This window comes from Rutidosis leptorrhynchoides, chromosome 1 (assembly GCF_046630445.1).
Source record: "Rutidosis leptorrhynchoides isolate AG116_Rl617_1_P2 chromosome 1, CSIRO_AGI_Rlap_v1, whole genome shotgun sequence".
NCBI lineage: Eukaryota > Viridiplantae > Streptophyta > Magnoliopsida > Asterales > Asteraceae > Rutidosis > Rutidosis leptorrhynchoides.
Window position 1 is genome coordinate 68,798,102 of NC_092333.1, and position 26,714 is coordinate 68,824,815.

Sequence of the window (26,714 nt, forward strand, 5' to 3'; positions counted from 1 at the left end):
TTACTAATAATAATATTACCAATATAAGTATTATTATTAAGTAATATGATTATTAATATTATCGTTATTAATATCCAAAAACTACCTTTAAAACAGATAAATATTTTCCATATAAAATATATTTGTTATATATACTATAATTATATTAAAATTTCACATAGCTATATATATATCAAACCTATTAATATTATTTATATAAATACATATAAATAACAAACAATCAATTTTTAAATATAACATTAAACAATTATGTATATAAATATGGATATATTAATATAACTATAAAAATATTAATCATCATGAATATATAGATAATAATCATTTTCAAATATAAATACAAATTAATTACATAATATATAAAGTTATAATTGTTCGATTACGAGTATATATTTTAATAGATATGCAAATGATATAGGTTCGTGAATCCGATGCCAACCCTGCATTGTTCAATGTCGTCATATGTATTTTTACTACAAAATACAGTATTGTGTGTTTTATTTGCCCCCTTTTTAAATGCTTTTGCAATATATATTTTTGAGACTAAGAATACATGCGTTGCTTTTGTAAATGTTTTACAAAATAGACACAAGTACTTGAAATTACATTCTATGTTGGATTATGAATACCGAATATCACCCTTTTAGCTTGGTAGCCTACGAATTAAGGAACAGGCACCCTAATTGACGCGAATCCTAAAGGTAGATCTACGGGCACTAACTCCCCCCATACTGGAAAATGGTATGCTTTAGTACTTCGAGTTATTAATACAGATGTATTTCTATTTTGGGGATATTCTATATGCATTTTGTTAATGTCAGTTACCAGGTATTCAACATATGAATGGTTTTTATGCAGTTTGTATGTTATTGAAAAATGGAAATGAGTATCTTGTGGTCTATTATATAATTGTAAATGATTGTTTATGATAAACTAATGAACTCACCAACCTTTTGGTTGATACTTTAAAGCATGTTTATTCTCAGGTATTAAAGAAATCTTCTGCTGTGCATTTGCTCATTTTAGAGATATTACTTGAAGTCATTCATGACAAATTTCAAAAGACGTTGCATTCGAGTCGTTGAGTTCATCAAGATTATTATTAAGTTAATTATAGTTAGATATATTATGAAATGGTATGCATATCGTCAACTGTCGATGAAATGAAAGATTGTCTTTTAAAAACGAATGCAATGTTTGTAAAATGTATCATATAGAGGTCAAATACCTCGCGAAGTAACCAAATGTAATGTATTCGTCCAGATGGATTAGGACGGGTCATTATAGGACGTTCCCTAAAAGACAAAAAATATTTAGGAATATCAGTACTATTAAAATTAGATATACCTTCCACAATTCAGAGAAATAACTGACGACTCATTCGATAAAGTCTCTTAAAAAAATTTTCGGGATACATTGGTGTCTCCAAAAAATAATGATTGTATAACCTTAAAGCAGCATCTTCACGATCCCTAGGAATATAAACCCGGCTTCGGAGAAATCGCGAACTGCTTGCTTCTCCCTCGACTTCTTCTTCCGTTATACTATTAATAAAACTAACAATTTTTTTTCATCATCGGAATCATCATCAAGAAACTCGAGCATCTTGTAAGTTTCTTCCATTGTAAAATAAAATAAAATTTTAGTTTGTATGTTATTTGATTTAAAAGAATAGAAGTAGGATAGTTGGAGGTATGTGTATTAAAAAGAAATGTAATGTGTGTATATATATATATATATATATTTATATATATATATATATATATAGAGAGAGAGAGAGAGAAAATACTAATTTTTTTAATTCCAACGGCTATTTTAAATAGCCAAACCACAATCCACCACGTGGCAGCAACGTCCGTTGCTTGTCACGTTTCTTTGCTACAAACGCCAAAGTGATGGAGGTGAGTAACGTTCGAACACGGGCGGCGTTTCTTAGTGCCAAATCAGAAAGTAACGGGGTCACTTGGACCCGTTACAAATGGTCTTAGTCCAAATTAAGAAGTATTAATTAAAAAGCATTATTACATTAGTCCATTTCTAACAAATTTATCATTTAAAGGTCATTTTTCCTAATGAACACTCCATGTAAACCATAAGGCACTCATTGAGGAAGCTTCACTTCTGCAACAATTTCTAGACTCGGTGATCGAGCATCCATCACCAAGAATTTCGACTCACCCGAGGTTTCATTGTTCACGTAAGACACTACATAACCATCATCCTCTTCTGAGTTTGGATCTTCCGGGTCTCTTACAACAAAAAATGGTTCGCCTCCAAAACAGTTTTTCCCGTACATCTGACTAGCCACAATGTGCTTGTGTTTATCTTTATTGTTTTCCGATGCTAAATTATCAAGCTTTACCACCCCTAATTTTTTCATCATCGATGTTTTTATTGGTCTTTTCTCATTTATTGTTGCGTAAAAATATCTGTCAAGAGAAAAAAAAATGATAATTTTTGATTATTACAAAACTACATATTATTATGGATCGAAATGCAAAGAAAGTATGGTTGTTTGGTAACCTCACAAGAAGTCTTAGTTTCAAACGTAACTAGCAATATATCTAGGAGACTAGGAGTGACCACGAAAAGGATCATGACATGGTCACATGATAACTAAGTTGGAGCATATCTTGGGGTGGCATGGGAATTGGTCAAACATGGTCAGAGACAACCTAGTTAGACTATTTACATTCAAGTAAAAATATTAACCCAACGTCCCTACTGCACATAAAAAACATTGTTATAAAAAAGTGTACTAAAACCACCAGAGATTTGACCTAAGTGTATCAATGCTTAAGTCCCTGTAGAGACTCAAGGGCATGCGTGAGTATTTATTTGTTCAAATAAAAGATGCACTTTTTGATGAAAAACCATGTGTACTTTTAAATTTTATAAACGCAGTGGAACATGAAAAATAAACATCTTTTATTAACTTTAAAATAAGCATCATTTATTTTATTATAATAAACTTTCAAGTAAAACATTCACACGATTAACGATCCCAACAAGATCCAATTACTCCCCTAATAATTGTCAAATAATAAATTCACAAAGAGGAGTTTAGATATACCTTTAGCGAGCAATGCAAGAGCGGTAGAAAGAACTCTCCATGTCTTTAGCGAGCGATGCAAGAGCGGTAGAAAGAACTCTCCATGTCTAGGTTGAAACATATATTCAAAGTGTATGAATATCTCTAGGGTTGATCCACACAGCACGTCGAACAACACCAATCGGATGCTAGTCCGTATAACCCAAAAGTAATAATTAATCAAACACTTTGATTAATTAATTAAACAAAGTTGAATGCTCCAATTCGACCCAGTAATTCTAACGAGTTATATTTGACAATCAAAGAAAACCTTTAATCTTCAAATATAATGAAAAAAGAATTAAAGACTACAAATTCATTTTCTCCTGTCTTTCAATCGTACTTCACAAACATCAATTAGTGTCATATATATATTGTAAAGTAAGAAAGTGACATTGGATCCATTTTGTGATGTCTATCCCAAAAATTACGGCGAAACATGTGCATATGTATATTAATATGATATTTTATTCGTTTATTTATTTGGGAATCAAATCTCCATAAAATCTATTTATTTATTTGGGAATAAAATCTCATAACAAATCTTTTGGGAGCAAGTCATCATGGAGTTGTTAAAAGATACCGAGTAATATTTAACTTATCTTTTTAACTTTATTTAAAATAAATTTATCAAATAAATTGTGATCAAATAGTCATTGAGCATTTGATATTTAATTAAATCGTATTTAATTAAATACCTTTTTAAACTATATGTTATAATTATATATCAACAATATATAATAGTGGTGTCTAAATGCTAAAGTGTGTGACCCCATAGGCCTGTATATAATCGGTAGTATAGATTTGTGTTATGACGTGCACACTAAATCAACAAACTCTCACTTATGCATGACATAACATCTAAAAAAATATACAGACATATATTGTCATACCCCGTCCTAATCCTCCTGGACGAAGTCTTCAACATATGGTCCCATTGCGTGGTACTGACATCTATATGCCATGAACGACTCCATGTTATATCTTTAAAATGAGCAAATGCATAGCGGAAGATTTCTTTCATACCTGAGAATAAACATGCTTTAAAGTGTCAACCAAAAGGTTGGTGAGTTCATTAGTTTATCATAATCATTCATCATTTTAATAGACCACAAGATTTTTAGATATTTAATTGTACACGTAACCCGAGTACAAAATAATATACGTAACCCGCGAATTAAAAATCATTCATATGGTGAACACCTGGTAACCGACCTTAACAAGATGCATATAGAATATCCCCATCATTCCAGGACTCTCATCGGACATGATAAATTCGAAGTACTAAAGCATCCGTAACCCAGATGGGGCTCGTTGGGCTCGATAGATCTATCTTTAGGATTCGCGTCAATTAGGGTGTCTGTTCCCTAATTCTTAGATTACCAGACTAAAAAGGGGCATATTCGGTTTAATAATTCAGCTATAGAATGTAGTTTTAAGTACTTGTGTCTATTTCGTCAAACATTTATAAAAACATCGCATGTATTCTCAATCCCAAAAATATATATTGCAAAAGCATTTAAAAAGGAAGCAAATGAAACTCACAATACGATATTTTGTAGTAAGAATATGCATACGACGGAACTGAACAATGCAGGGTTGACCTCAGATTCATGAACCTATATATATATATATATATATATATATATATATATATATATATATATATATATATATATATATATATATATATATATATATATATATATATATATATATATATATATATATATATATATATATATATATATATATATATATATATATATATTAACACATATAATTGTAATCGAACAAATTTATATTTTATTAGTGATATAATGGTTATTTTAATAAATTATATGTTTCATTAATAACTAATTTAAGTATTTTTATATTATATATCTTAAATAAATAATTAATATTTATTATAAAATTTTTAACATTGATATGTTATTTGTATTAACTATAGTGTTATATAAAAATTATTTGATCAAATAATATTAATAATAAATAAATAAAAAGTTGTATTTATTTTATAATAATATTAGTAAATATACTTAATAGTGATAATAATAATAATTATGATACTAAAAATAATAATACTTATAATAATAATAATAATATTGTTGTTAATAATAATAATAATAATAATAATAATAATAATAATAATAATAATAATAATAATAATAATAATAATAATAATAATAATAATAGTAATAACAAAAATAATACTTTTAATAATGATAATTTTAATAATAAAGATAGTTTTAATATTAATATTTATATAATATTCATAATGATAATTCTAACTCTACTACTACTACTACTACTACTACTACTACTACTAATAATAATAATAATAATAATAATAATAATAATAATAATAATAATAATAATAATAGTAATAGTAATAATAATAATAATAATAATAATAATAATAATAATAATAATAATAATAATAATAATAATAATAATAATAATAATAATAATAATAATAGAAATTAATAAAAGAAGACTACCTTTAAAAGCTTTTTCTTAAAAAAAATGCCTCTAAAAGTGGTTAACCCGCTAACACCCCAAACCACTCATCCATTTCTATCTTTCTAATATAATGTGAAACCCATTTATATTTAAGATATTCTTTTCGGTCCAACAGGAAAACATAAGCTGGATCTTGGCCCAACAATGTAACCCAATACACGGGCCAACGGTTTAATAAATTGCAGTCCATTTTAGCAATTACATAACCCCAAGTTACAAACTAAGAAGGTTTAAGTGGCCCGATCTTGTTTGACAAGAATTTAAATCAATCGTGCAGTTGAACCTAGCAAAAAAAAATATCATCGTGGATTTGGCATTCGACTAATAGAAATTAAAGAGCGGCAGTAAGAACCGAAAGTAGAGAGGTGGTGTTGTTCGAACATAACAGATATAGAAGCAGGTGATCCGATCAATTAATGGGGTGTTTTTGAGTGTGTTTACGAATGAAAACAGAAACCTAAAACAACAATTAAGTTGCAGCAGATTCGATAGGGTTCTAGATCTTGACTGAACCGTAGAAGAGACGAGTAGGAGTATCAAACAGTATAACGAATAAGATTTTGTTTTAACTTCAAGGATATTAATCTAACATTAACCCGTTTTTCATCATCTATATAAGTCATCTTCATCCTTAATCATCATGCTTTGTGACCATTGTTATCATCATAACCATCTTTGAATCATCATCATACTCACCATCACTTACTTCGTTGTTTTTAATAGAAACAGAAACAAGAAAACACTGCAGCAATAGTCTGTACAGCGAAGAAGCAAAGACAAATGGCGGTTGGTGATTTAGATGGTGGGCTGTAGATTTCGGTCCAATGTAAAAGGTAAGCCCAATAGACAAAAATTAAATGAGTTTTCATGGGTTTGTGTATGGCTTAATCCAAATGCATAGATTTGAACTAATAAGGAAAAGATGTACGTTTTATATAGAATCCAAGGAAAATTTGTCCCACACTTCTTCCACCAACACCATTCAATCGACACTTTCACTTTTTGTCACCACCTTCGTTACTTTTATATATATATTCTTTTTTTTATCATTACATAATCATCACAGTCACACTTTTTGCAATAACAAATGCTTCGGTTTAATCTTGATCAAACAGGAATAAAAAATGGAATAGCAGTAGCTTGTTTATGTGGGTGAGTTCTTGGGTTATAAAGATGTGAACAGGAAGAAGAAAATAGTTGTAGTAGTTTAACAAGGTGTTCGGTTTGGTTATGATTCAAAACGGAAACGATGTGCAACAACAGATAGTATTACGCAGTAGCAGTTGTATCTCCATTGTAACTGTTTGCGAAAACCCAATAGATAGAAATCATGGTGAAGAGAGATACCTTATACGAAGTATGTAATACAAGTAAAAAAATACGCGAGTTTTGGTGTGAGCAACAATGGCGAAAACCATAGCGTTTGATGATGAAGATAATGATGGGTTTGTGTTGGTGTTTGATCTTCGATGGGTTTGGGTCTTCGAACTAGAAATAGTTGGTCTTGATGATGATGATTGACAAATATGATGATGATGCATGGTGGTGAAGTGGTTGTAGTGGTGGTGGTGCCTTGGTGTTGGAAACGATGGTGATGGGTGGTGATTCGGTTGTGGAAAAAGAGGTAGTGATCACAAGTAAAAACACAATATGAGAAGTGGGTGTTTGATCATGAAGGTGGTAGTTGGAGATGGTGAGGTAATGATCATTTTTTTGATCGAACTATGATTAAAAACGAGAGGGATGATGAGAGAAAGGAAGACATGGGTTGATAGTTGGGTCTTCATTGATCTTAAAACAGGAACACAATAACAAGTAGTTGAAATGGTTAATTGAGTTATAACCCCTCTAATAATATTAGTAATGAAGTGGGTTTGATTGTGTTTCCCGTTTGTAACAATGACAAAACAGAAATAATATCTGTGATGGTATGGGTGTGGTTAATATATCGCCTATACATGTATGTATGTGAATATAATTCAGTGGAATGGATTCCAAAAATCACGAAGCAGAAATATGTTGATTTTATAATAACCCTTTCCATCACACTCTCCTTTATATCGACATTCAATTTCAATCATACAAGAATTTTTTAAAAAGTTGATGGGATGCGTAACAAACAGACTTTTATATATATATATATATATATATATATATATATATATATATATATATATATATATATATATATATATATATATATATATATATATATATATATATATATATATATATATATATATATATATATATATATATATTCTTTGCAGCTGGAATATGTAGAGTAAGAATGCATAATGGATTCAGTAATAACGATATATCAATGATTGTCTGAAGTGGGTTAAGGGACCGACAGAAAATCACAAGAGGAATAGGAATGAAGAAAAAAATAAATCTGATGTTGATTTCTTATTATCAGGTCATACGCGTTTATATATATATATATATATATATATATATATATATATATATATATATATATATATATATATATATATATATATATATATATATATATATATATACATATAATATTAATAATTAATAATAAATATAAATATATTAATAATAATAATACAGTTTATGTATATATGTTCAAATGGTGAGATTGAGATCGATAACAGAATTATTATAATATAATTAAAATATAAAACGTGTGAATTTACAAGTTTAATGGGTGGAATGGTGATATAGTTGTTGTGGTTTTCTGTAAAGTCTTGCAAAGGTAAATATATATGTTACTTTGATAATGGATAGGTGGGGTTTGAATTGATACTCAAATAGAAGACAAGAAACAGATTTCGATGTGTGAAGATGATTGTGCAAGTGGTGTATTAACATCACATACAATTGATAAAATAATTAACAAAATAATATAACTTTATAAATATCTATGATTCAGAAAACGTGTTAATTAATCATAGCAGCCATCATTTTGTTTTTAATCTACCGACAGTTTTATCACGAAGAGTATATCGTGCTCCGTTGTTAACTAGTGGCGGATAAAAGTTCACAGAAAAATCCTAAGTTTTGAAATTAAATGTATTTACTTATTCCTAATATTCAAATCATATATTACCTCCAATTATATTTTTTTATTAGTATATATATTTATATATTTAAATATGTATGTATTTATTTATAAATAGTTGTTCGTGAATTGTCGAGAACAGTCAAAGGGTAATTGCATATATGAAACAGTTCAAAAATTTTGAGACTCAACCTTACAGAGTTGACTTATCGTGTCAAAATAATATAAAGATTAAGTTTAAATTTGGTCGAAAGTTTCCGGGTCGTGACAGTACCTACCCGTTAAAGAAATTTCGTCCCGAAATTTGAGTGGGGTCTTCCTAGCTAACAATAAAAATGTTTTCTTGACGAATATGAGTTGATAAATAGAGTTTTATCATTATTGATTAATATAGATAAAACGATTCGATTATGTGAAGCGTACGAGTGAAGCTGTCACAAAAGAGTGAAATGAAGAAATTAAGATTCGTCTTAACTGTTGACGTAGTCAGGGTTGAATTCAAGGAAATTAAAGAAAATCTTCGTTATCTATATAAGATTTGATTCGTTAGTGATTAAGAAAATTAAGATCTCTTTAATTAAATGCGGTCATCTGCCTCGATTGCTCTGTCGGATGCTTCTATTATAAATTTACCTCTTCCATTTTATTATTCACACCATTCCTATACTTTCTTCCTTAATACATACTTCTAAAGATTGTAAAAATGCTTAATCCAGTATTGATCCTTGTCCTTCTTCTGACAATCGCTTCTATCTTCCTCCTTTTTCATCTACCACCGGAGGAATCTGTTAACTTCTACTATTATCTTGGGGTTATAGTGTTTTTTATTCTCCCGTGTATTTATGTTGCTATCCGCATTGATATACACAGTTTGTAATTTATGTGTTTGTGATCGGCTTTGTATTTTCCTTTATATTTTGTAGCCCCATGCTCTTGTTTTCTCTTCCCGACTTCAAGTCAAGCGAATAATGGTCCAGAATTCATAGGTATGAAGTTTCGATTGATCATAATGTTCTAAGTAGGAAGGAACGTTATAGCACAATTTGATTTGGTAACTTACCAGAAATCACGGAAGATAGAACTATCAAGAATATATTTTCTTGATATGTTCGGAGGTTAATGAAGGTATTTCACATGCCCGAGAGACATATTAAATTAACGTGGCTAATATGTTTTGATCCAAGTCGGGTCATACCCAATAACAAACTTACCGACACCTTATTCGTATTTGATCTTAGTGATTGAATCATTGATTAAATACGCGACACTTGAATTCAAGAAAATGGTTTCTAAAATAATAACACTTGATATGTAAATATAAATTATGGGATAATTTATATGATATGGTTTTAATTATTTATAGGCTAAATAATTAATCATGTTATGTTACATTTTATAAATGCATTTATAAATAATGTACACATACATAATTAAATAAAATGGAAGTTTTATAAAATTTAATTTTATAAAATAAAACCAATTTTATTTAAAAGACATAGTAGTGGCATTGGGAGGGTAATGACACATGTTCAAAGATTCCATCTTTTGGTCAATACTTCCCATTTCCACAAGTATATGTCTAGCACTCTTGGAGACTACAATGCATGCAATTTACATATCAAAAATAAGCAAAAAAAAGCTCCCAAAAACTGCTGCTGTTGCCGTGAGCTTAGGGAGGGAGAAAAGGCTTCTTCAAGTTTTTTTTTAGCTTATTTTCAAGTGTCAATTAAATCCTAACCAAAGTACAAGGTGTTGGTGCAAAGTTTGGGGTATAACAACTTGAGGTTTCATAGTTTTGGAGCTCCATTCAACATCATCATCTTCATCATTTACTAGCAAGCTTGGAGTAGGTATAATTCTTACTAGCTTCTTTTACATTTAAGTGTATTTTCAAGACTAGATCTTTTAATGGAATTCTTGTTTTAAAAGGTTAAAAATTTGCATGCATAAACTTGAAAATTGCTTCCGCTTATACATATATATATACATACAAAATGGATTTTGTGACTTGTTTATTTGAAGAATTCCATCAATGGTATCTAGAGCCAAAGTCTTGTTAATATGCTTCTTGTTTTGGCTAGTAAACTCATTTATTTTGCAATCTACCAACATGCATGAAAGTAGATTAAAAAATTTTGAGCTTTGGTGGGTATTTTGGTCATGGCCGAATTATTTGGGTCCCAAAATGGGTTTGGGATTTCAAGTTTGGCCATGTTTGATGTTATGTTGTTGTTCACAATCGAGCCTAGACCGTGTGGTTGAATGTTTGGATGATTTGGTGATTATTCTTGATTTGTAATATTCATTCATATGGTTGTAATAATTTTGTAATTTTTTGATTTGGAAAGTTGTAATTAATCTTGTAATTTGTTGATGTAATTTGTTCTATTTGGTTTGTAAAATAGAATAGGTTGTTATTTCATTTTCTAGAAAGATTGTATTAGGATATAACTTTGTAAAGAGAAAATGAAGATCCATAAAGAAGGTTACAAGATGAAGCATTTGAAGATTACAAGATTAAGTGGGAGATTTTGGTAAAAATCTCTTACTTTGGTTTAACCCCTTAGGTGACATTTGTTTATTGGCTAAACAAATGTCTACCAAAATGGCTCTTGATTGTGAACACTTTGTTATGCATGTTTGTGTATGTTTGTATGTTTGGTTGCTACAAGATCATCACATGTTAACACTTGCATAATACATTATAAAATGGTTATAATAAAAACATAACAATATGACACTAATAATTGGTTATTAGACTTGAATAAAATGGTTTATTTAAAAGTAATGAAATGGTTAAAACTAGTAATTGGTTTACTAAAGAGGACATGAAAATGGGTTTTTCATAAACATACTACACACCAAATGCATGTTGGTGTATAGCACCTTGTTTTCTAAACTAGAATGTAGAAAACCTAAAATCCCTTTACTAAAACAAGGTAAACAAGTTAAACGCCATCCTTTTGTGGAAACACTTAGACATATTAGGAATCTCTTGATGGGATAAAGGTCACCTAACCGTCATGAGTGAACTAATATGAATAAGGTACACTTCGCATACATGTGGGATAAAGGTCACCTAACCACTTGTATGTTAAGTCTACATGTCTACACAAGTAGGACGACTTGATTTGGGAATCATGAACTTAGGGTCACCGAAGCATGAGGAACAAATAGGCGTTGATGGGATTAATATGCCATGCATAAGGATTGCATGATCCCATAAATTAGAAGTTGCAAAAGGATTGCAATTGTCATTATGACTACCTAGCTAAATCAAATGACGGGATAAAGGTCACCTAACCGAAATTTGATTTACCGTTGGATTCTAATATTTAATAAAACAAATTAAAAGGGTATTGTTTATTAAATTTGAAATCAATACTTAAATGAACTTTGTTGAATTTTGTAGATGGCCGCTAATAACAACAACAACATGAACAACGCACCACTTAACTTTAACAACCTATCGTTACGGTCTCTCCTCGAGAAAGACAAACTCAACCATACAAACTTTATGGATTGGTTCCGCAATCTTCGGATTGTCCTCAAACAAGAGGATAAAATGTATGTGCTTGAGGACCCCATTCCCGATCAACCGGATGAGAGTGATGTGGAGGCAATGGCCTCTTACGACAAGTATTGCCACGACTCCCTTCAAGTCTCATGCTTAATGCTTGGGACTATGATACCCGAACTCCAAAAGGATTTCGAGCATCATAGCGCATACGACATGATAACACAATTGAAGGAGATGTTTCTCCAACAAGCACGTGTTGAGCGTTTCGAAACGGTTCGGGCGCTTCATGCTTGTCGTATGGACGATACCCAATCGGTTTCATCTTATGTACTTAAGATGAAGAGCCTTATCGATCGAGCTAACCGTCTTAACCTTAACATATCTAATGAGTTAGCCACCGATCTTATCCTTAACTCCCTATCAAAGAGGTTTGATCAATTTGTAATTAATTACAACATGAATGGGATGGATAAGAGCATAGGTGAGCTTCATGGTATGCTTAGGACGGCGGAAACAAGCATGGGTAAAAGGACTTTACCCGTGTTAGCAATCGATCAAGGTGGGTCTAAAGGTAACACCTCTAAGCCAAAGATGGCTAAGAGAAAAGGACCCGCCCATCAAGGCAAAGGGAAGGGGAAGATGGTTACCCCAACCATCAACAAGGCCAAGAAGCAAAAGGTCACCGAGAAGGCAAACCCCAAGGAAGACCCATGTTTCGGTTGCGGTGAGATGGGTCATTGGAAACGAAACTGTCCGGTCTACCTTAAGGAGTTGAAGGACAAGAGGGATGCAGGGCAAACCTCAGGTAATATATATATGGTATATATAGAGCTAAGTATTACTTCTTCTAATACATGGGTATTAGACACTGGATGTGGAACTCATATTTGCAATTCTTTGCAGGGGTTCAAAAGAAGTGATCATAAGGCGGGAACATCAAGTCTCTATATGGGCAATGGTGCAAAGGTGCATGTTAAAGCTCAAGGAGATTTTATATTAAAGCTTCCAAGCGGATTGGAACTTATTTTAGAAAATGTTTTGTATGCTCCGGATTTGTGTAGAAACATTATTTCTATTTCTTGCTTAAAACAATGTGGTTACGTTGTTAATTTTATTGATGATGATATTCATGTTTCTAAAGATAATGTATTCTATTTCAAGGCTTCGCCTTCAAATGGAATTTATGAATTGGTTCATGATGACACATCATCTAGTAGCTCAATGTACCATACAAGCACCAAGAAACTCAAAAGGGATTTGAGTGATTCCTACTTATGGCATTGTCGCCTTGGTCACATAAACAAGAACTGAATACATACACTTCAAAAGAATGGACTTTTGAAATCAATTGAAATGGATTCGTTTGAAGTATGTGAATCTTGTTTACAAGGCAAGATGACTAAAGCACCTTTCAAAGGGACCTATGAAAGGGCTAAAGATTTATTGGGATTAATACATTCGGATGTATGTGGACCCTTTAAACCCATGACTAGGAAAGGTGAAAGATACTTTGTTACTTTCATTGATGACTTTAGTCGTTTCGGATATGTCTACTTATTAAGACACAAGGACGAAACGTTTGAAGCATTCAAAGAATATCAAAACGAAGTACAAAATCAACTCAATAGGACAATTAAGGTACTTCGTACCGATAGAGGAGGTGAATACCTAAGCGATGCCTTCCAAGATCATCTTAGGAGTTGTGGGATTATCTCACAACTTACTCCACCCGGAACACCCCAACTTAATGGAGTTTCCGAAAGGAGGAACCGAACCCTAATGGATATGGTTCGATCTATGATGGCAAGAAGCTCGCTGCCTCTATCATTTTGGGGTTATTGTCTAAGCTCCGCGGCTCGTATTTTAAATATGGCCCCAACCAAGAAGGTGGAACGAACTCCTCATGAGACGTGGTTTGGAAAACCTCCTTCTCTTTCATACTTGAAAGTATGGGGATGTGAAGCTTATCCTAAGCGTTATGTAGCAAATAAGCTACATGCTCGATCCACAAAGTGTATCTTCATAGGATATCCCAAAGATGACATGGGATATTACTTCTATGATCCATCCGAGCAAACCGTATTTGTTGCTCGGAAAGCGGAATTCCTTGAAACCAAGTTCCTTATGGAAGGTGATGGTGAAAGGAAGATAGATCTTGTAGAGGTACAAGATCAAGCCGATGATACACAATTGGTTGACACTAGTACTCAACATGAGGATGTTGAAAATGATCAAGTGGATGATCAAGGTACACAAGACGTTCGAAGATCTAGTAGGATTAGTAATCCTCCCGAGAGATATGGGTTTCTCATAGATGGTTGCTATACGGTTGATTTGGATGAACCGACAAACTACGAAGATGCTTTATCAAGGATCGATAAAGATAAATGGCAGGAAGCCATGAACGCTGAGATGCAATCCATGTATGAAAACCAAGTTTGGGAACTTGTTGTGCAACCTCCTAGCTCCAAGCTAGTTGATTGCAAATGGCTTTTCAAGAAGAAAACCGACATACATGGAAACTTGGATACATATAAAGCTAGACTTGTTGCAAAAGGTTTCACTCAAACTCAAGGGGTTGATTATGATGAAACTTTCTCGCCAGTGGCAATGCTAAAGTCTATTAGGATATTATTTGCCATTGCTGCTCACTACGACTATGAAATATGGCAAATGGATGTCAAAACCGCTTTCCTGAATGGATATCTTGAGGAAGATGTCTATATGGTACAGCCCGAAGGTTTTGTTGATCCGAAAAATCCTAAAATGGTATGCAAGTTAAAGAAATCAATCTACGGATTGAAACAAGCATCTAGAATGTGGAATCATCGTTTTAATGAAGAGGCAAAGAAATTTGGCTTTATTAAAAATGGTGATGAAGCTTGTGTATATAAGAAAGCTAGTGGGAGCACTATCATGTTCCTTGTACTATATGTGGATGATATATTATTATTTGGGAATGATATTACCACAATGCAAGGAGTCAAAACTTGGCTAAAGAGTTGCTTCTCCATTAAGGATCTTGGAGACGCACAATACATATTGGGGATAGGGATCTATAGGAATAGATCCAAGAGATTGATAGGTTTAAGTCAAAGTACATACATTGATAAAATCTTGAAAAGGTTCAAGATGGAAAACTCTAAGAAAGGTTTGGTACCTATTCAAAGAGGAACCGTTCTCAGTTCATCTCAGTGTCCTACCACGAAAGATGAACAAGAGAGAATGAAGAAAGTCCCATATGCATCCGCTATTGGGTCTATCATGTATGCAATGATATGTACTAGACCGGATGTGTCATGCGCTCTAAGCTTGACAAGTAGATACCAGAACAACCCAGGAAACAGTCATTGGATTGCTGTTAAAAGTATATTGAAATACCTTAGGAGAACTAAGGATATGTTTCTAATATACGGGTTTGGTGAGGAGGAACTCGCCGTAAAAGGTTACGTGGACGCGAGTTTCCAAACTGATCGAGATGACTCTCGATCACAATCCGGTTATGTCTTCATGTTAAATGGTGGTGCGGTCTCTTGGAAGAGTTCGAAACAGGAAGTTGTTGCGTTATCCACTACAGAGTCGGAGTACATTGCCGCCTCACTGGCAGCTCAGGAAGCTGCATGGATGAAGAAATTCATCGACGACTTAGGAGTGGTCCCTTCCATTCAGGACCCTCTTGAGATCTTTTGTGACAACGAGGGTGCGATTGTTCAAATCAAGGAACCTCGTGCTCATCAAAAGACTCGTCACATTGAGCGGAGATTCAACTACATCAGGGATGAGGTTGAAAAGGGAAAGATATGTATTCACAAAGTTCACACAGATCATAATGTTGCGGATCCACTCACGAAGCTTTTACATGGGCCAAAACATGAGGGACATGTTTGTGCGTTAGGGCTTCGATATTCTAGTGATTGGAAATGATCTATTTTATGTATTGTACCAGAACGAAATTATTCAAACTCATTAATATAACTATGGTGTTAATTTATTTGAGTTATGTTCCTATTTTGCATATTTCATCCATGAATAAGCAATTATTCTAAATTTCCGTAGTCGATCACATTTGTGGGAACAAGTGTGAGGTTTAGACTATTATGAACTCGGATTGGTATACATTCATAGGTTGAATGTGGGGCAAGGTTGCAACCAAGGTTCATAGATATTTGTGGGAAACAAATATTGGAAGACCCGCTCTCAAGAATTACTGTATAGAGCCTTTGTGGTTGATCACATGTAATCTTGAGTAAAGGCGAATATCATTGTATCCTCTGACCTGAGATACATATTGGGTTCGGATATTCACCTAGTACTGTGCCTTGATTCTTTTCTTCGCTATTCTGAAACATGGTAGTACATAAGGAAGAACTCAGGTATATTACAAAGTGTATATCTAGGACGTATGTAGTCAAGATGGGATTTGTCCCTCTTATTTGTTGAGAGTAAGATGTCTAAGGCCTGAAAAGTTAAATCTATAAGAGAGTGATCACTCTGTATCTCTTGGATTTAACATGACATCTAGGACGAAAGGATATAATGAAAGATTCACCTACATATATCAGTTCGAGTAGGGAGCTCGAAAGGGATGATGTTATTGAATGGCACAAAGTCATAACATATTAAGGGTGATGGACGGTGTGTTAGGCTGTATCCATCACTTGCATTAATTTCTTATGTTTCTCGTGCAAGTGGGAGATTGAAGGTATTTCACATGCCCGAGAGACATATTAAATTAACGTGGCTAATATGTTTTGATCCAAGTCGGGTCATACCCAATAACAAACTTACCGACACCTTATTCGTATTTGATCTTAGTGATTGAATCATTGATTAAATACGCGACACTTGAATTCAAGAAAATGGTTTCTAAAATAATAACACTTGATATGTAAATATAAATTATGGGATAATTTATATGATATGGTTTTAATTATTTATAGGCTAAATAATTAATCATGTTATGTTACATTTTATAAATGCATTTATAAATAATGTACACATACATAATTAAATAAAATGGAAGTTTTATAAAATTTAATTTTATAAAATAAAACCAATTTTATTTAAAAGACATAGTAGTGGCATTGGGAGGGTAATGACACATGTTCAAAGATTCCATCTTTTGGTCAATACTTCCCATTTCCACAAGTATATGTCTAGCACTCTTGGAGACTACAATGCATGCAATTTACATATCAAAAATAAGCAAAAAAAAGCTCCCAAAAACTGCTGCTGTTGCCGTGAGCTTAGGGAGGGAGAAAAGGCTTCTTCAAGTTTTTTTTAGCTTATTTTCAAGTGTCAATTAAATCCTAACCAAAGTACAAGGTGTTGGTGCAAAGTTTGGGGTATAACAACTTGAGGTTTCATAGTTTTGGAGCTCCATTCAACATCATCATCTTCATCATTTACTAGCAAGCTTGGAGTAGGTATAATTCTTACTAGCTTCTTTTACATTTAAGTGTATTTTCAAGACTAGATCTTTTAATGGAATTCTTGTTTTAAAAGGTTAAAACTTTGCATGCATAAACTTGAAAATTGCTTCCGCTTATACATATATATATACATACAAAATGGATTTTGTGACTTGTTTATTTGAAGAATTCCATCAGTTAAGTAGAATGAAAGAGTTATGTAACATAGCACATGATGACGGTATGATCTGTGAACCATCATCATGTTCCATTAGAAATTCAGCATGACTTATTGTAATATAATCACGTTGGCCAAGTGTCATTATATTATACTAACTCATGCTTCAACTCCCAACACTTCTCCAGAAATCATTCATAATTTAAACTTAGGTTTTACAGAAGTTTCTAATATAATGTAATACAGATAGCACGAAGAGGTATATAATTTCGGACGAGAATATTTATGAAAATATCTTCAGAAATATCGAAGATATTTATGATGATATTTTGGAATTTCTATTTTCGAAAGTTGATGAAGAAAAATTTTCCGCAAGATTTTAACATGACTTCGGATCAAGATATTCTCTAAAGATTTCATCGGATCTAGAATTACCTGGATTCTTTGAATATAGGGTTTGGTCCTTGTATTTGTCCTTGGTCTCTTTCATGGTTAGCTCAATCCGTTTTTCGAGACCAAATTTTCTATCGAGCGTTCCCAACATTCCATTCTTTATTATCAAACTTTTGGCTATTTAGACCATCTACAATTTTGTTGTTTCCTCTGCATTTAATGCTACCATATCTGAATCATCGGTTATCAACCCGAGGTGTTTTCAAGAATTTCGAAGGGTTTAAACACAGGTTGTAATCATCAAGATACAAAAGATTGTTTAAGATGAGATCAAGTGGCAAACTTGAGGAAATATTTAACTGTAGTAGATGTAATTTATTAACGATATTTTGAGTCAAAATGTGTTGTAATTAATATTTCCTACTCTTTTAATACTTTTTAATTGTCCAATGTTAGTAGTCCAATAGTCATATTGTCCAATATATATAATCTAGTTAATCAAGACGTATTTTGTACATGTGTCCCGATTTACCCGACAATATTTAAAATGCGTAAAATAAATAACAGTATTTAAATTACGGTAAATAAAAATGCGAGTATTAAATTTGCGATAATTAATATGACAAAACTAAAATGTAATAAGGAAATAGTTATAATTGGTATAGGAACAGTTAGCTAGAATTTGGTTAGTATAGATTTAAAATTTTACGTAGTTAATTAATTGGTTACTAATCAATTTTATTTTGTCTATTATTTTCTTCATTATGCCACTTGTCAAATCTTGACTTGGATTCTGACTGATCAAAATCCGAATATGAAATTGAATTTGAATGAAAATAGTTGTTCTTTGGTGAACGGATACGTATGTGTGTGGATTTGGGCAGTATTGTTAATGACTGCTGAATCTGAATTGAAGAATGTACAGTGTAACTTATTAATGTGAAAACTAAATATTCCTCGGGTATTACCTACCTGTTAAAATATTTTCACCATTAACAGTTTGTACAAAAGAACCTTTAATTACAATCTTTATGAAAATATACTTACATATATATTTCCTTCAGATATATTCATGGATTTAATAGGTCAATATGATATTAATCTCATTTGATTTATCGTTAGAACTAGAATACATAATCTCTAAAACATTAGAGATTACATATCGCCATGTAGATCGAAGATACTAATGTAGAATGATATGTAGAACGAAAATAATCGATGTAGAACAAGATGTAGAATGAAGATTATGCTCGAGGTATAGAATGTGATGTTGAGGCGTGTAATACGGATGTTGTTATTGGTGATGTTGCTGAAGCTGGTAAGTTTTGCACCATATTCTCCAAATTGATTATTCAAGCGCGAAGCTCGTTGACTTTTTCCATTATTCCGGGATGATTTTCGGTCAGAATGAGCGGATGAATAAGATTTAGAATAGTAGATATTACGTAATCGTTGCGAGCTATAAGGGTAAATATGGTGTTTCGAACTGGTTCGCCGGTAAGTGCTTCTGGTTCTTCATCAAGAGGGTAATTTGGTTGATGGAAGGGATCGCCTTCTTCTCGTCTCCATTGGTTAAGTCGAATACGAACTCAGCCCCAATTCATCCAGAATTGATGATGGCTGATTGATTGATCCATTCCGGTTACACTGCTTTTGGAGCTCGAGTGGAAATCCATATCGAAAATAGCTGTCGGAATCCGAGAAACTTGAACTGGTTGTAGAATTCATCTTGCACGGTTAGATAAAGGATTTTTGATATGAAATGATTTTCGGATATCAGATGATATATTCTAATTATATAGAATACCTATGTATATTACAAAAGATCCCGTAGATTACGGACGGAATTAAGGAAACGTGTTAGACAAGGTTTAATGTGATGGGATATGAATTTGTCTGTACACCATCTATGAAATAATTGCAATAAGACGTGTCGAGACGAAAAATGATAAGTAGATATTTTTTGACAAGGTATGATATGCAAAACTTTTGACATGCAGACCAGGTTCCAGTCTAGACTCATTAATGTATCCTAACAACTTACTAGGTTGAAATCCAGACTCACTAGTACATCCTAACAACTATCAGTTAGACACACTAATGCAAGACCTGGTTCGCTAAGACCACCGCTCTGATACCACCTGTCATACCCCGTCCTAATCCTCCTGGACGAAGTCTTCAACATATGGTCCCATTGCGTGGTACTGACATCTATATGCCATGAACGACTCCATGTTATATCTTTAAAATGAGCAAATGCACAGCGGAAGATTTCTTTCATACCTGAGAATAAACATGCTTTAAAGTGTCAACCAAAAGTTTGGTGAGTTCATTAGTTTATCATATTCATTCATCATTTTAATAGACTGCAAGATTTTTAGATATTTAATTGTACACATAACCCGAGTACAAAATAATACGCGTAACCCGCGAATAAAAAATCATTCATATGGTGAACACCTGGTAACTGACCTAAACAAGATGCATATAGAATATCCCCATCATTCCGGGACTCTCATCGGACATGATAAATTCGAAGTACTAAAGCATCTGTAACCCAGATGGGGCTCGTTGGGCTCGATAGATCTATCTTTAGGATTCGCCCCAATTAGGGTGTCCATTCCCTAATTCTTAGATTACCAGACTAAAAAGGGGCATATTCGGTTTAATAATCTAACCATAGAATGTAGTTTTAAGTACTTGTGTCTATTTCGTCAAACATTTATAAAAACAGCGCATGTATTCTCGGTCCCAAAAATATATATTACAAAAGCATTTAAAAGGGAGCAAATGAAACTCACAATACGATATTTTGTAGTAAGAATATGCATACGGTGGAACTGAACAACGCAGGGTTGACCTCAGATTCACGAACCTATATCATTTATATATATATTAAAACATATAATTGTAATTGAATAAATTTATATATTATTAGTGATATAATTGTTATTTTAATAAATTATATGTTTCATTAATAACTAATTTAAGTATTTTTATTTTATATACCTTAAATAAATAATTAGTATTTATTATAAAAAATTTAATATAGATATGTTATTTGTATTAACTATAGTGTTATATAAAAATTATTTGATCAAATAATATTAATAATAATAAATAAAAGTTGTATTTATTTTATAATAATATTAGTAAATATACTTAATAGTGATAATAATAATAATTATGATACTAAAAATAATAATACTTATAATAATAATAATAATATTGTTAATAATAATAATAATAATAATAATAATAATAATAATAATAATAATAATAATAATAATAATAATAATAATAATAATAGTAATAACAAATATAATACTTTTAATAATGATAATTTTAATAATAAAGATAGTTTTAATATTAATACTTATATAATATTCATAATGATAATTCTAACTCTACTACTACTACTACTACTACTACTACTACTACTACTACTAATAATAATAATAATAATAATAATAATAATAATAATAATAATAATAATAATAATAATAATAATAATAATAATAATAATAATAATAATAATAGAAATTAATAAAATAAGACTACCTTTAAAAGCTTTTTCTAAAAAAAAAAATGCCTCTGAAAGGGGTCGAACCCAGACCTCTCGCTAACCCGCTAACACCCCAAACAACTCATCCATTTCTGTCTTTCTGATATAATGTGAAACCCATTCATATTTAAGATATTCTTTTCGGTCCAACAGGAAAACATAAGCTGGATCTTGGCCTAACAATGCAACCCAATACACGGCCAAATAGTTTAATAAATTGCAGTCCATTTTAGCAATTAGATAGGCCCAAGATACAAACCAAGAAGGTTTAAGTGGCCCGATCTTGTTTGACAAGAATTTAAATCAATCGTGCAGTTGAACCTAGCAAAAAAAATATCATCATGGGTTTGGCATTCGACTAATAGAAATTAAAGAGCGACAGTAAGAACCGAAAGTAGAGAGGTGGTGTTGTTCGAACAAAACAGATATAGAAGCAGGTGATCCGATCAATTAATGGGGTGTTTTTGAGTGTGTTTACGAATGAAAACAGAAACCTAAAACAACGATTAAATTGCAGCATATTCGATAGGGTTCTAGATCTTGACCGAACTGCAGAAGAGACGAGTAGGAGTATCAAACAGTATAATGAATAAGATTTTGTTTTCAACTTCAAGGATATTAATCTAACATTAACCCGTTTGTCATCATCTATATAAGTCATCTTCATCCTTAATCATCATGCTTTGTGACCATTGTTATCATCATAACCATCTTTGAATCATCATCATACTCACCATCACTTACTTCGTTGTTTTTAATAGAAACAGAAATAAGAAAACACTGTAGCAATAGTCTGTACAGCGAAGAAGGAAAGACAAATGGCGGTTGGTGGTTTCGATGGTAGGCTGTAGATTTCGGTCCAATGTAAAAGGTAAGCCCAATAGACAAAAATTAAATGAGTTTTCATGGGTTTGTCTATGGCCTAATCCAAATGCATAGATTTGACCTAATAAGGAAAAGATGTACGTTTTATATTGAATCCAAGGAAAATTTGTCCCACACTTCTTCCACTAACACCATTCAATCGACATTTTCATTTTCTGTCACCACCTTCGTTACTTTTATATATATATTCTTTTTTTTATCATTACTTAATCATCACAGTCACACTTTTTGCAATAACAAATGCTTCGGTTTAATCTTGATCAAACAGGAATAAAAATGGAATAGCAGTAGCTTGTTTGTGTGGGTGAGTTCTTAGGTTATAAAGATGTGAACAGGAAGAAGAAAATAGTTGTAGTAGTTTAACAAGGTGTTCGGTTTAGTTATGATTCAAAACAAAAACGATGTGCAACAGATAGTATTACGCAGTAGCAGTTGTATCTCCATTGTAACTGTTTGCGAAAACCCAATAGATAGAAATCATGGTGAAGAGTGATACCTTATATGAAGTATGTAATACAAGTAAAAAAATACGCGAGTTTTGGTGTGAGCAACAATGGCGAAAACCATAGCGTTTGATGATGAAGATAATGAGGGGTTTGTGTTGGTGTTTGATCTTCGATGGGTTTGGGTCTTCGAACTAGAAATCGATGGTCTTGATGATGATGATCGACAAATATGATGATGATGCATGGTGGTGAAGTGGTTGTAGTGGTGGTGGTTCCTTGGTGTTGGAAACGATGGTGATGGGTGGTGGTTCGGTTGTGGAAGAAGAGGTAGTGATCACAAGTAAAAACACGATATGGGAAGTGGGTGTTTGATCATGAAGGTGGTAGTTTGAGATGGTGAGGTAATGATCGTTCCTTTGATCGAACTATGATTAAAAACGACAGGGATGATGAGAGAAAGGAAGACATGGGTTGATAGTTGGGTCTTCATCGATCTTAAAACAGGAACACAATAACAAGCAGTTGAAATGGTTAATTGAAATATAACCCCTCGAATAATATTAGTAACGAAGTGGGTTTGATTGTGTTTCCCATTTGTAACAATGACAAAACAGAAATAATATCCGTGATGGTATGGGTGTGGTTAATATATCGCTTATACATGTATGTATGTGAATATAATTTAGTGGAATGGATTCCAAAAATCACGAAGCAGAAATATGTTGATTTTATAATAACCCTTTCCATCACACTCTCATTTTTATCTACATTCAATTTCAATCATACAAGAATTTAAAAAAAAAAATTTCATGTGATGCGTAACAAACAGACTTTTATATTTATTATATATATATATATATATATATATATATATATATATATATATATTATTCTTTGCGGCTGGAATATGTAGAGTAAGAATGCATAATGGATTCAGTAATAATGATATATCAATGATTGTCTGAAGTGGGGTTAAGGGACAGACAGAAAATCACAAGAGGAATAGGAATGAAGAAAAAAATAAATCTGATGTTGATTTCTTATTATCAGATCATACGCGTTTATATATATATATATATATATATATATATATATATATATATATATATATATATATATATATATATATATATATATATATATATATATATATATATATATATATATATATATATATATATATATATATACATATAATATTAATAATTAATAATAAATATAAATATATTAATAATAATAATACAGTTTATGTATATATGTCCAAATGGTGAGATTGAGATCGATAACAGAATTATTATAATATAATTAAAATATAAAACGTGTGAATTTACAAGTTTAATGGGTGGAATGGTGATATGATTGTTGTGGTTTTCTGTAAAGTCTTACAAAGGTAAATATATATGTTACTTTGAGAATGGATAGGTGGGGTTTGAATTGATACTCAAACAGAAGACAAGAAACAGATTTCGATGTGTGAAGATGATTGTGCAAGTGGTGTATTAACATCACATACAATTGATAAAATAATTAATAAAATAATATAACTTTATAAATATCTATGATTCAGAAAACGTGTCAATTAATCATAGCAGCCATCATTTTGTTTTTTTAATCTACGGACAGTTTTATCACGAAGAGTATATCGTGCTCCGTTGTTAACTAGTGGCGGATAAAAGTTCACAGAAAAATCCCATGTTTAGAAATTAAATGTATTTACTTATTCCTAATATTCAAATCATATATTACCTCCAATTATATTTTTTTTATTAGTATATATATTTATATATTTAAATATGTATGTATTTATTTACAAATAGTTATTCGTGAATTGTCCAGAACAGTCAAAGGGTAATTGCATATATGAAACAGTTCAAAATTTTTGAGACTCAACCTTACAGACTTGACTTATCGTGTCAAAATAATATAAAGATTAAGTTTAAATTTGGTCGAAAGTTTTCGGGTCGTCACATATATTGGCGTCTAGCAACACGTCAATGCCCCCGAAAATATACAAGTGTTTGTTTCATCTAAACGAACTATCATTATTATTAAAATGATTTAATGATTAAGTGTCTATTATCCCTTTATTGACGATACCGAGTTAACATGAGACATAGATCCAGTCATTCTCATTTGTCAACCAATTATGTTTCTCTATCTAGAAAATTTGAATGTGATCACCAAGTTAAAATTGATCTACAATCAATATAGCTTATACACGGCCGTGTAAATATCCATTCGCTTTCATCGAGGGGCCCAGTGGTATCATAATCTCACATAGAGTAATAAATCCCATTTTGATTATATGTGTTCATCATGTACTTCACATCATACCCAATGATGATCTTTATAACTACCTTGTTCAGGTTAGCGTTTAAGCATATCAAAGTATAATATATCATACAATCAAAAACCAACATATACATCTCAGGTCTAAGGACATAAAGACATAACCATTATGAGATTCACTATTGACGACGATCCATGTAGTGACATCTCATGATTGGGTCATTCCAATATTCATCATCAATGAATACATATGAATTTTGACCTCAACAAGTTAACTATTTATCATCAATGAATCTTAATCAAACATTCATAATAATCTTAATTCATGTTATTCCCATAACACAACCAATTATGGAGATTTAGAATAATCAACAATTATTCATGGATTAAACATGCTAATATAGAACACAATAATATAAATGAAAATGACCATACCAACTGTATATCAATTCATTAAGATAAAATTGCTTAATGTTCCAAAAATATTCAAATACTAAATTACAAATGAAAAATATCAGTAGCTTAATGAAGTCCATTATTACTAGCATGATCATCATGCTTGTTGTGCATCAAGGGCTTCATGAACAGGTCAGCCACGATATCATCTGTATGAACCTTAAGAATACTAATTTCATTCCCCACAATGACTTCATGAATGTAGTCAAACTTTTGAAGAATGTGTCAGATACTTTTATGTACATGTGATTCTTTCGGAAGTGTTATTACAACCAAACTATCACAATACATCTTTATAGAAGATTTATTGTTGTGTACTACTCTGAGTTCAACAACAAACTTCCTTATCTAGACAACTTTCTGAGCAGCATCTCAGGTAACAATGTATTCTGCTTTTGTTGTAGATTATGCAACAATGCTCTACTTTGAGCTCTTCCAATTAACTGTGTCATCCATCATGACAAAGACATAACCTGACTGGGATCGAGAATCATCTCGATGAGTTTGGAAACTAGCATCAGTATAAAACTTAATACTTAACTCTTTTTCCAAACTACCGCAAACCAAACACATATCTTTAGTACTTTGCAAATACTTAAGAATGTTCTTAACAACAATCCAAGGTTCTTCACTTGGATTTTATTGAGAACAACTCGTCAAACTCAAAAATAACGAGACATCATTTTAGCACATAACATGGTATACATAATGGATCCTATAGCCGAAACATATGGGATACATTTCGTTCATCTTATCTCATCATGTGTGATAAGACTTTGAGACTTGCTCAAAGTTATGCCCTTTTGCACAGGCAATGCTCCAAGGTTGGAGTAATGCATGCTAAATCTCTACAAGATAGGATATGTATATTAATTCAAACCAATAAGCCATTTGAATCTATTTCTATAGATCATGATTCCAAGTATATA

At 31.7% G+C, this 26,714-nt stretch overlaps 1 pseudogene; it reads right to left on the reverse strand.

Annotated features, from left to right (window-relative positions):
* Positions 1–2,050: 2,050 nt before the first annotated feature.
* Positions 2,051–26,714, reverse strand: part of LOC139880710 (probable carotenoid cleavage dioxygenase 4, chloroplastic) — a 77,995-nt pseudogene continuing 53,331 nt past the window's right edge.